Source organism: Periplaneta americana, chromosome 2 (assembly GCF_040183065.1).
Source record: "Periplaneta americana isolate PAMFEO1 chromosome 2, P.americana_PAMFEO1_priV1, whole genome shotgun sequence".
Taxonomy (NCBI): Eukaryota; Metazoa; Arthropoda; class Insecta; order Blattodea; family Blattidae; genus Periplaneta; species Periplaneta americana.
In genome coordinates this window covers 152,981,124-152,993,876 of record NC_091118.1, presented here as the reverse complement: position 1 = coordinate 152,993,876, position 12,753 = coordinate 152,981,124, and positions in this window count along the sequence as shown.

The following is a 12,753-nucleotide window of genomic DNA, read 5'->3' as shown; positions in this document are numbered from 1 at the left end:
TTCTGTTTTCATCATCGTTCCACTTTCGACGTATGATCACCTCATATGCAGGGAATAATCTTTTTAACATCGGAGGCAGAAAATTTGGATATCCTACAAATCGTAACTCATTTTCTAAACTTTCGCGAAAGGTCGACCTTCCGCCCGAAAACGAAAAGTACCGCAACTGTCTGGGAGGAGAACATGGAAAGCGCACTAACTATTGCATTTTTCTATCAAAAGCACAACAAAATAACGCTGGAAATTCTTCGTAAACGCACCGCAGAAAGCATGAGAATTTTCTTTCCATTTTTACAGACTTAGGACTGTCTACTGCTAACCACAGATAAAAGAGTGTGACATTGTATTTCCCTATAGCCTAGGGTTAGAGTATGCAGTAAATGTAGTTAAAAATTTTGTGCGTTAAAATTTTGTAGGTCATGTAGACACACATGCCTGAGGTTTCGGTATACGAGTTAGCTTAGTCGACTGACCTTCTTTGGAAACTGTAATCAGTTGATATATTTTTTCTGTCGTAATCCTTCTGAAATTTACGAACATAGTCTACTATATACATTTAATTTATTGTCTTCTTGTGGACTGCGTTCTGCTGGCACCTTGAAATTTCAAAAATGTTTCAGCCTAAAATTTTATTAAGACATCAATGGCTATGTGGATTGTGTGAAACTTCTTCTCGAGATACTTGTGGAAGTATTCGGCTCCATTAGTAGTATGAGGAGTGTGTAAACCCGTATGAGCCCGAAGTACAGAAGGAAAGGAACTATCTTCAAGGATGTAGTCAGAACAATTTTTGACTCTGCTGTCCACAAATGCATAAAATGTTGTGCGCTTCTCAGTGTAGGTTTTGGTGCATTTGCATTACTGCATAAAAATCTATCTGGGTGCACTTTCAATGCGTGGCCCTGGCAGGGTGTACTCATCTCTATTGAGAGGAAAGAGCATTAGTTGCAGCTGCTGGTAAGCGGAAACGCCTAACAGAAAGTGAAGAAGAAGAGTTTTGTGGTATCTGCAGTGAATTAAGATTTCGTCGGCGAGGTTTACCAACCATAATGAAGACAAGTTGACGAATTTCAAATGTTCAACGATTGTCAAGAAACTAATTTTCATTTGTACCTTTGTCAAAATAAATACTTAAGGATTTTCAAAACAAATCCTTAAAATTAATGAGTTCATATTTAAGAAATATGACAGAAATATGTTAACTATTATTATCATCAATGTAAGTCCTATATTTACACTATTAATTACGGAGTAGCTCAAGGTTCAAATCTTGCCCACTATTATTTTCTATTTATATTAACGATTTACCCAGAGTAATTAAATATCCGGAATGTTTACTTTATGCAGATTATCTGAAAAATTTTAAATTAATAGAAAATACTTCAGATTTAGAATTTCTGAGAATTAATATTAACAATTTTTATCAATGTATTTTAAATAATGGATTAAATGTCACTATCAAAAAATGTTATATGACTTACAGAAAAAGTACATATTATATAAGAGCCAATTATACAATGAATGATGAAACATTAGAAGGAATATACTATGTAAAATATCTAGGTGTAAATATTAATCATAATTTGACTTTCCATAATTATATAGGTTATTTAATATAACAAGCAATGCTTTCAAGTATCTGGGATTTATTATTAGAAACTCAAAAAAATTACAAAACATTTCGACTTCGACACTTCCTAATTGTCATATACGCCTAAAATTTTAATGTCTTATTAGGATTGAAAGTTAAGGAGTAACAAATAGATCCTAGTAGCATTATTTTAAATCGACTATCTTCAATATTTTAAAAAGAAAAGTTCATATTTAATATAAGACATACTGAAATTTAGGTTCCATATTTTACATAATATTCATTCAATTTATAACACATTATTAATAGTGGTGAATTTTTAAGCTGGATTTGTGATATTATCCAGTATTATCTATTATCCAGTAGATTGTCAAGACAAATTAAATTAAATTCAGTAAGTAGATTGTTGCACAAAATTTTGTTGTGCAAGGCAGAATAATACTATTTTTTTAAATAAATATTTCTTGAAAATGGTTTTTAAATTTCAATTGTTTGAATTGTTTTCAGAGAAAGATTTCTGAGTAGCCTATTCTACGAAGTTTTGGAATTACATAAAAGTTTTATCTTTGGGGTAATGTGAAGGGCTAACTAGTCTGTTGAGCCCGTAATGTCTGTATACTCTCCATAAACATCGGCGAATCTCTCTCCCATGTAACAAGTTCCTATGTGTTTTCTGATGCACAGAGCAACAGTTACGTCGGTTGACCTCTCCACAAGTGTGGAAGGCAACGTATCACTAAACAGAATGTGCTCCATCAAACGTTCATCTCCAATCTGGTCAACTATTTCTTCACACATAGCTGCCCGTTTTGGGTAATCTTCTTCTGAATGTGGTAGGCTTTCTTTTCGAATCTTGTCTTCAAGATCTTATGGATGGTTACTCTAGGAATCTAGTCTCCCAGATGCTCTACGAAGTGATATGCTTGGTTCCTCTTCAAACAGTTCACATGTCAATGCAACACTCTGGTTTGAGGTGTTGGGACGCCTACTTCTTTTCGCATCTAGAACAGATCCCGTTGCGTAAAATTTACGGAACAACTCACGTATAACTTTGTCGGTAGGTTTTCGTTTGTTGAAACGTCACTGAAATCTCTCTCGGATAACACTACACATTTATTTTGGATACGAAGTGTCACGACAAAGATACACTACGTTCTTCTTTATTCAATCTTGATAATATTCTTCAATATGAAACATGTATGTTAAAAATTTATACCGACTTTATTAGACACACTGTATTATGCTACCGGTAGGTACACAGGCACACTAAAAATAGACCTGTGTGTGAAATACAAGACTTTTAATTTATAGTTTATATGACAATTTTAGACTGTTTAGTAATATTTATTAACATAAGATATGTAAAGGTATCCCCTATATACGCCATGAAAGTGCTATGAGGACATGGACTAGAGCTTCATGCTTTCCTCCCCTCGACATTAGAATGAGATGGTGGTCAGCACCAAGTTCCGATTGCCTTTTACCCCGGGAAAAGAACGGGTACTCAATTTTACAGACGTTGAATGGAGGTTGGGACCGTTCTGAAAGTTTTTATAAAGAGATAAAGCCCGTCACCACCCAGGATTGAACGCAGGACCTTCCAGTTCTTAGTCAGTTGCTTTACCAACAGAACTACGCATTTGACATTAATTATTAAAATAGTTAAGAAAAAATTCGAAATGTTTGAATCGCAGTACTAGTAGGTGTGTAGTTTAAATATACGTCTAATAAACCAGAAAGGAATTCATTGAAATTCAACATACCACATACTTCATGGAGTAAGAAACTATAGAAATGGAGTGAGGGTAAACTAAGTGCATTAAGAATAGAGCCTAGTTGAAATTCATGAGACAGGTGAGTTGTTATGCATTAGTCCAGTATCAGACGTTGCATGGATATTCCCGATTTCTTCTTCCATTCCAACAACAGTCTCCACACTTTTTCTTCGTTCCATTTAGGCCTACCATCTGTAATAGTACAAATAAAATGGGCTGATGTCTGGAAGTAGGACGGGTTTCCGATGTTGATTTAGATTTTAAGGACTTGGGGCTCCGGCCTTTGGGTTCGAACTCGTCAGTAAATGATGGGACCTTACGTGTAAGGCCAAGGAATGATGGTTTGTCTGTCAGCGTCGGATTCACTAATGCCACCTGAGCCACCGTCGGACTTATAAATCACCGTATATTATTATAGGGGGTAGGCCTACAATGGGCCTGATCGGTGTAAGAGTAAGGATCTATCCCGGATCTAGCCCTCGTGAAATCAATCTTCAAATCACTTATTTTGTACGTACTATGCACAGGAACCATGCCATGAAGACATCAAATAACGTTCCGTTTATTAACGTTCTGTTCATCAGATACATTTTTGAAAAATCTTGACACGCTTAACTGAAACATTGAGTAGTAAATACATAGTGCCATTTAAAGAAACTGTGTTAATACTCGTATCTAATTAATAAAAATAACGCTACAAGGTTGCCCCTTATCAGTATTATTTCCCACTTTCAGTTTTACAACTTTTCTATGAAACAATTTTTAATTTGGTGCTTGCATACAAAGTTATTTTGGGTAGTCAAAGTAAATGGGCCAACGGGTATGTTATGTCTCATTGTATATAATAAGCCTGCAATCTTGAATCTTATTTTTTACCCACTCCAGTCTTGTGCTATCTCCTCTTCTTCCCAAGAATCTCATTTCTACTTATTTTATTTTATTTTATTCAACATTTCTTTGATCAGTTCTAGTCATGCTTCACATTCATATAAAAGAGTGAGGATGGGCAATATTCTCCTCGCATTGCATGTTTCACTTTTTGAAGTTCTATGACAAGGACCAGATGATTTGAAATGTTGATGTTTATTTCATCGAGACACGTTCCTTTACTAGCATTTAAGAAAATAGTAGTAGTAGTAGTAGTAGTAGTAGTAGTAGTAGTAGTAGTAGTAGTAGTAGTAGTAGTAGAGTTTAAGAAGGGCGCGTCAGCTACTATGGCTATTTGCGCCCTTATCTAAAATTCTTAATATTACAAATACATAAATAATATAATAATCAGAGTGCTAAAAGAACTAAAAAGCGTTGTCACGATAAAACGAGGCACACAAATGCAGTATACATAAGATGATTTCTACAGAATCATAAAAGTGAGCAATTCTACCACACTAGGTGGTATTCAAGACGAACAAATAAAACAATAAAACTAAGGCCACCAGAGATAACTTGTGAATTAAATTTTAAAAGCATAAAATTTTATAAAATATTCGGATGTATAAAGTCCGAAATGTCAACAATGTAAAATCAAATATAAAACAACAAATGTAACCTCCGGATGTAAAGGGTCCGGAGGATAAGTAAAACGAATCAATAAAAAACTAAATCACCTTATCCAAACCTGTATTTGATAAAAATCTCAGAACTGCATTTGTACAATTAAAATCATTTCCAAGAGCGTCACGTAATGTCGGCCGAATTCCATATTGCCTCCGTGCATGGTCATATTTCCTGCAACGCAATAAAAAGTGTTCCACCGTAAGTGGAACATGGCACATATCGCACTCCGGCTGAGGTTCGCCATGTAGGAGATGGCCGTGTGTCAGATGACAATGGCCAATCCTCAACCGGGTGAGTATAACCTCCTCGTGTCGCGACGCTCTTGTAGACGAATCCCAAACTCGAACAGTATTCTTTATATTTCGTAATTTGTTTCCCTCTTGTGCAGACCATTCTCCTTCCCATTGCCACCATATTTTACATTTCAAGTAGTTTCGAATGTCCTGCCACCTCTCGCGCCAATATACCAGAGAGCCATTCAGTGCGCCAGCCCTGGCTGCAGCATCCGCGGCCTCATTTCCTGCAATCCCTACATGGCCAGGAATCCACACTACTCCAATCTCATAATCAGAGCAAAGAAGAGTATGGAACAGCTGCTGAGTTCTTAAGACAAGCGAATCATCACAATTAAAAGACTGCAAGGACTGGATGGCACTTAAAGAGTCGGAACAGATAAGAAATCTGCCCCGAGGTTGCCTAATTAAAAACAATAAAACTCTGTAAAAAGCATAGAGTTCAGCAGTAAAAACACTAGTATATTGGCTTAGTCTGTATTTAAATATCTCTCCATTTGTAACGAAGGAACAACCAACACAATCATTTATCCTGGATCCGTCAGTAAAAACTAATGAATAATTTGGATATCGGGATAAAAGTTCACTAAAACGTAGTCTATAAACAAAAGCTGGTGTAAAATTCTTAAAACAGCGGCTCAGACTTACATCAAACATGGGACGTCGCATAATCCACGGTGGAGTGGTGGTATACTCCACTGTGCGAACAGATGGTAGATGTATATCCAGCTCAGAGAGCAGTTCACGAAAGCGCACACCTGCTGGACGAAGTCTCCATTTAAGAAAATAAACAGAAATTAAATTTCATTCCAATCACAACATTAATAGGATGTATATTCAGCTCTATTCTTATAAGTATCTTCCTTTTTATATGGACAGTCTTTCGCAACCTTTTGCTTTTCCTAAGAAACCCATTTATATATTTTATATACTGACTAAAATTCTCTTTGTTGATAATTTTTTCACATTCATAAGCTTAATAATGTTGCGTGCAACTTACTTTTCATAAAATTTTATTGTCATTTTATTGCATGTTTTAATTTTTGGAGTTCTATGGCTATTACCGCACATCACCTGAAATTTTCCTACGTTTCGCTTCATCATATTTCGTTGCATTTACGACGTTCACCAAAGAGAGATATTCGTAAAATTTGAATCCATCATAATTTTTAAATGGTGAAAAAAAAAACAAATATCGTTGAGCATTGATTACTGGCAGATTTGAAGATACAATGGTATACAATTTCAGCATAACATATTTTTTTTCAGTAGCGAAATGTCTCAATGACTTGAAAACCTAATACTGCCACCTATAAATTCTATTACAATTTTTAGCAGCTACTCGGCTATATGAGATCGCGTTAGAGATAATATTTTCGCTTCTTTTATTCCATGAAAATGACTAAAAGTTATGTGACATTCTGACTCTTAAATACTCCTAGTTTGACATTTAGACCCTATTATAAACCGTGTCCCACCCTTGCAGAAGCAAAGATCGCTCAGACATTTGAAAGCCAAATCAGTAGCACATAACACACATGTAGTATATACATAGGCAGAGTTGCTCTATCTCTTCAGGCTTGGCTGGTCTCCGTACAACAAGCAATGTGGTCTGCCTACTGTCAAGGCGTAATAAAAAAGTTAGGGAGTGAAAGGGGGTTGGAGAGGAGATGGAAAGAGGGGGGCAGAGAGGGTTTTAAAAGAGTAATTAATGAATAGGTTGGCCTGACACATTGTACACATGAGTAGCTAGTAGATAGTGTGGTGTATGCAAGTTAAATTATGACTGATGGCTAGAACTGTAGACAGACAGGCAAAACTTGGGAACGATATAGTCATGTAAATTGTAAAATGTCTGACCAACAAAAGTATTATAATGTTCTCAGTGCTCGTACAGTTGGACGTAACAACTCAAAGACTTGGATAATATAAAAAGTAAAGAGTGAAATCTGTACCGAGGGTGAAATTATTTTAAAAAGAGTTTCGGTGCTCATAAAAAGTTTGAGTGCATTTTAAAATTACATTAACTGCTAGGCTTCGTCGTTGATTTCACTGTTTAATTGAATATACAGGTTGTTACAAAATTCGCCTGACAATTCTCTTGTATATTACTCTACTGTGAAAGAACTGGAATACAATATTGTTGAAAGAATAAGTCCCTATCCTAGATTTCACTGGTGCAATTTTATTAAGTGCCATTGTAAGGTATATGAAAGAACTGGAATACAATATTTTTGAAAGAATCAGTAGCTATCCTAGATTTCACTGTTGCGAGTAACAAAGGTGCAATTTTATTAAGTGTCATTGTAAGGAATATGAAAGAACTGGAATACAATATTTTTTAAAGAATCAGTCCCTATCCTAGATTTCACTGTTGCGCGTAACAAAGGTGCAATTTTATTAAGTGTCATTGTAAGGAATATGAAAGAACTGGAATACAATATTTTTTAAAGAATCAGTCCCTATCCTAGATTTCACTGTTGCGCGTAACAAAGGTGCAATTTTATTAAGTGTCATTGTAAGGAATATGAAAGAACTGGAATACAATATTTTTGAAAGAATCAGCCCCTATCCTAGATTTCACTGTTGCGCGTAACAAGGGTGCAATTTTATTAAGTGTCATTGTAAGGAATATGAAAGAAATGGAACACAATATTTTTGAAAGAATCAGTCTCTATCCTAGATTTCACTGTTGCGAGTAACAAAGGTGTAATTTTATTAAGTGTCATTGTAAGGAATATGATATGTAGATTATTTTCTCACTATGATTTTGTAATTTTAAAATTACATCAACTGCTAGACTCCGTCGTTGGTTTCATTGTTTAATTGAATATACAGATTGTTACAAAACTCGTCTGATAATTTTCTGGTATATTACCCTACTGTGAAAGAACTGGAATACAATTTTTTTTTTTTTTTTTAAAGAATCGGTCCCTATCCTAGATTTAACTATAGCGAGTAACAAAGGTGCAATTAAGTGTCATTGTAAGGAATATGATAAGTAGAGTATTTTGTCGTTATGATTTTGTAATTTTAAGTTCTCGTAATAATTCAGTTATTATAATCCAATAAAGTTTATCTACGAGTCTACGCTAGAAGCAAAATTTAAGTCAGGATGGAGCTTAACTTTGTTTATTGCGTCACTCAGTACTTACAGGAGATAGACAACACAAATCAATATGTAAATAAGGAACTTTCTATCTTTGTAATTTATTTTAATACGAAATAAATATTTTAAACGACATTACATTATTTATTAGGGCCACTGAAAATATGCAACAATTTTCTCTCACTCTCCATCTTCAATCGCTTGCCACTCCTGAAGTACAAGAGTTGGGGGTTAAATACGTAAGTAAACACGAGTTTTTTTTTCAAAACAGTATTCATATTTCAGCTAGATTTTATGGTTCAAGAATTCTGGTACAATTTGTTAATCAAGAAGAATGTTACGTAGTCCTCTGTGACATAAACTATAGACTAGATAGAATATGAAGTTGGCGCGTAGCAAACGTGCTGAGAATGTGCGCGACTACACTGTAATACAATAACATTCAAAACATATTGTAGAAAAATACGTTATTCAACGACAAATTGTGAACCGAGATTCCCCTTGAAACATATGTTACTGTAACATCACAGCGGTGCGTCCAAATGATTCAAGAATTTTTGTCTCCACAAATTGCCAATAATCCTCTTATCAATAGATACACGTGGTTTCAACAGGATTATGCGACCAGTCACTCGTCTAGACGCTTCATGGATGCAGTCAGACGTTTATTTCGAAACCACATTGTCTCAAGATATGGAGATATTTCATGGCCTGCGAGATCTTCAGATCTGACAGCATGCGATTGTTTCTTGTGGGGATATTTGAAGAGTTGTGGTCTTCAGAAATCCACCTCCACAGAACATCGAATAACTCAAAGAAATAATTCGCCATGAAGTTGCTGAAAGTCCTGTGGACATGTTGCATCATGTAATGGGAAACATCCAACTTAGACTTGAAGAATGTGTGCAACGAAATGGGTCCCACCCGCGGGATGTAGTGTACAGAAAATAAGAATTTCATGAGATACAGGTAAATGCTTTATGTACGTTAAATGTAAAGGGAATGTTTCGTTTCAAGTAATCAGTGTAATAATTATAAAATATTTAAAATCGCACGTTTCATTGGCTCACTTTGTATATCCACTAAAGTCAGAGAAAAAGTATATAATATATAATATAAAAGTGTAAATATGTGCTATTAAATAGGCCTATAAAACCTTGAAAATATATCTTATGCATGAATTTACCCCCAAAAGGCTAAAACATGCACGGAGAAAGTAGGTCTACGGTTATTTAGAATCGATGTCATAAAACGACTATTTGCGAAGTTTGAAAAGTTTAACCAGCTTATAATTATAGAAACATGCATTTTCAAAAAAATCCGAGCCCTTACTTACTTACAAATGGCTTTCAGAGAACCCGGAGGTACTTTGTCGCCCTCACATAAGCCCGCCATTGGTCTCTATCCTGATCAAGATTAATCCAGTTCCTACCATCATATCCCACGCCCCTCAAATACATTTTAATATTATCCTCCCATCTACTCTCGGCCTCCCCAAAGGTCTTTTTCCCTCCGATCTTCTACTAACACTCTATATGCATTTCTGGATTCACCCATACGTAGTACATGTCCTGTCCATCTTAAGCGTCTGGATGTAATGTTCCCTGATCTTGTGCAGTTGTTATGTATGAGGATAATGAATAGGAGAAAATAATAGTTTATTACACACAAAATTTCTTGTTGTTTCTCTTTCCCTTACATAACCACAAGTCTTAAAGACACTTACTGTAACTCAGACAGAGGTGCTTCGTTACAATTTAGAGTGTTTATACGGTGTAGGCGTTAACCATTAGAAGAAGAAGGGGAGTTCCAAATCGGTAGAGGATATGGGTGTTTGCGTGTGGTATGTTTCATTAAGAATCATCAGCACCATCTGATTACATGTCAGATAGTGAAAACTACTTTTAAATCCGCTGTCAATCAATGCAAGATGGTGGTTCATTTAGAATGACACAAGGTGAGTCAGAACCGTGAAGCTAAAATAAACTAACGGACAAGTGAGGTTGAGTAAACGTATGCACAAGTGTCAATCATAAATACTGATTATTCATGATAAACGTGTGTATAGCTGCTGAAGGAAATCCAATTTACTTTTGTCATTTAGAATCAAGGTCAGTAATGTCTGGCTTGTCTTACGAAGGCAATATGACTTCGAAAAGTAAAGACCAGGGCTGTGAAAAATGAAAATAATACAAAGTAGTAACATATTTGCTGGCCATTCTGTAGGTAGTGTCTAAGGTTCAGCTTTGACATAGATGAAGCCAGACTCGTGAGTTCGAATCCAGCTACAAAACGAATTAATGTGTATTTGTCTGTTTTCTTTGATTGTAAATAAGGAATTGAAGTTAGAAAAAATATAAACGTTAGTTCTTTTTATAAGTCCTATTCTAAGATATCTTACACAACTTAGGTTCTCATTTGAAAATTCAAAGTGACCCCATTTACACCTACTTTCGATTTGCCCCGAAAAATAAAAGTACCTACTATCAATCGATTACTTACAGCTATAGGCTAGGCTTGGTACCGAAATTCTTTTCGCGAACATCCAATGCCAATTTTCTTGATTCTCGAGAAAATTGGAGTGATATTGATGCTTTGAAGCACTCTGTAGGCCTATGTGTAACTGTTTTATGCAAATTTGTGTACAATTAATTATGTTTAAAATGTTATGTTTTATTTAACGACGCTCGCAACTGCAGAGGTTATATCAGCGTCGCCGGATGTGCCGGAATTTTGTCCCGCAGGAGTTCTTTTACATGCCAATAAATGTACTGACATGAGCCTGTCGCATTTAAGCACACTTAAATGCCATCGACCTGGCCCGGGATCGAACCCGCAACCTTGGGCATAGAAGGCCAGCGCTATACCAACTTGCCAACCAGGTCGACAATTATGTTTATATACAGGGTGAATCGTAAGTAATGTCACTGTTTACAGCTGGTTATTTCTTGAGGTAATTCAAACAAAAAAAGTTTAATACTATTTTGGTCGTTTTCGCTTTCTTTCTGAGATAAAAATTGTTTTATAGAAAATATTTCATAGCGTGTTTTGGGAAAGCCATTGATTTAAGTCTCAATATGCTTAGTCAGTTTGAGGGGTAGGTACAGCTTTCAGCAGTAAAATTTTGGAAATATTCGACATTTTTTCCTTCCATTATTGTATCTTTTATAATAATAAAAATTAGTAGCCTATCTTTGAAACACTGTCCTTCTGATATGTGAAAAAAAATTTTTTTCGATTTAAAAAAAAATATTTATATATATTATTTCTTTTAATTCAAAATAGTGGCAGTTCACTGTGCAGTGATTGAGCGTTTCCCTCATAACTGAAAAAACTATCCAGCACTCTATGATGAAATTTTTTGTGTGTATCTATGCATGTCATATCTACAATATAATGCAAAATCACTTCTCTACCTTTGATAGATTGTCTGATAAAATATTATTTATTAAGGAATGTATTGTAAACACGAGTTTCAGCAATAAAATAAAAGAGAGAGAACATAAAAAAGTAAAAAAGTTTATGAGTCATGAGAGAAACGCTTCATCACTGCACACTGAAATGCCATCATTTTGAATTTTGGAAAAAAAAAAGAATATATTTTTTTTTCATACAGCAGAAGTCCAGTGTTTTACACATACCAATTTTCATTATTGTACAAGATGCAGTAATGGAGGGAAAAAAGGTTGAATATTTCCAAAATTTGACTGCTGTAAGCTGTAGGCCTACCTAACCCCTTAAGAGAGCAGTATATTATGAAAATAAATAACTGAAAGAATTTTAGTTTTGTTCTTTAAATGTGCAGAAATTTTATCCTAGCATATTCAGCCAAAAAAATTAATGCAAAACCACCTCTTCTATATTAAACATTAAAACCTGAAACCAATTCTGATTCACCCTCAGCAAAATCAAAAGGAGTACGATTGGTTTCAGCTAAACATGAAGTAAACCAAATTATTGATAAAGGAAATGTAAAAGAAATTGTTCAAATGTAAATTTGAAAATCATAAAATATTATTAAATTATAACTACCTACTAAAAATACAAAAGATAACAGAATTAAAGCCAATCTAACTTCATAAGAAATTGTTTGAGCAACAGCACGTAATCCCCCCAACAATGCATAATTAGAATTAGATGATCAACCTGCAATTATAACAGTGTATACACCCAAACTAGTAAAACAAAGAAAAAATAATAAACCCAACTCAAAAGAAATAAAACCAGTAAAGTATGGAATTACAAATCATACCAACAAAGACAAAAATAATCTAAAAACAGGAGCAAAATAATAACATAAATAATTAGACAAAAAAGGAAATGTCTGCTCTCTAGTAAAAAGCTTAATTGCATCTCTAAAAGGCTGCAAAATACCAATAAAACCAACCTTATTAGGACCTTTACGAATATGGATATATCCAAGAACTTTAC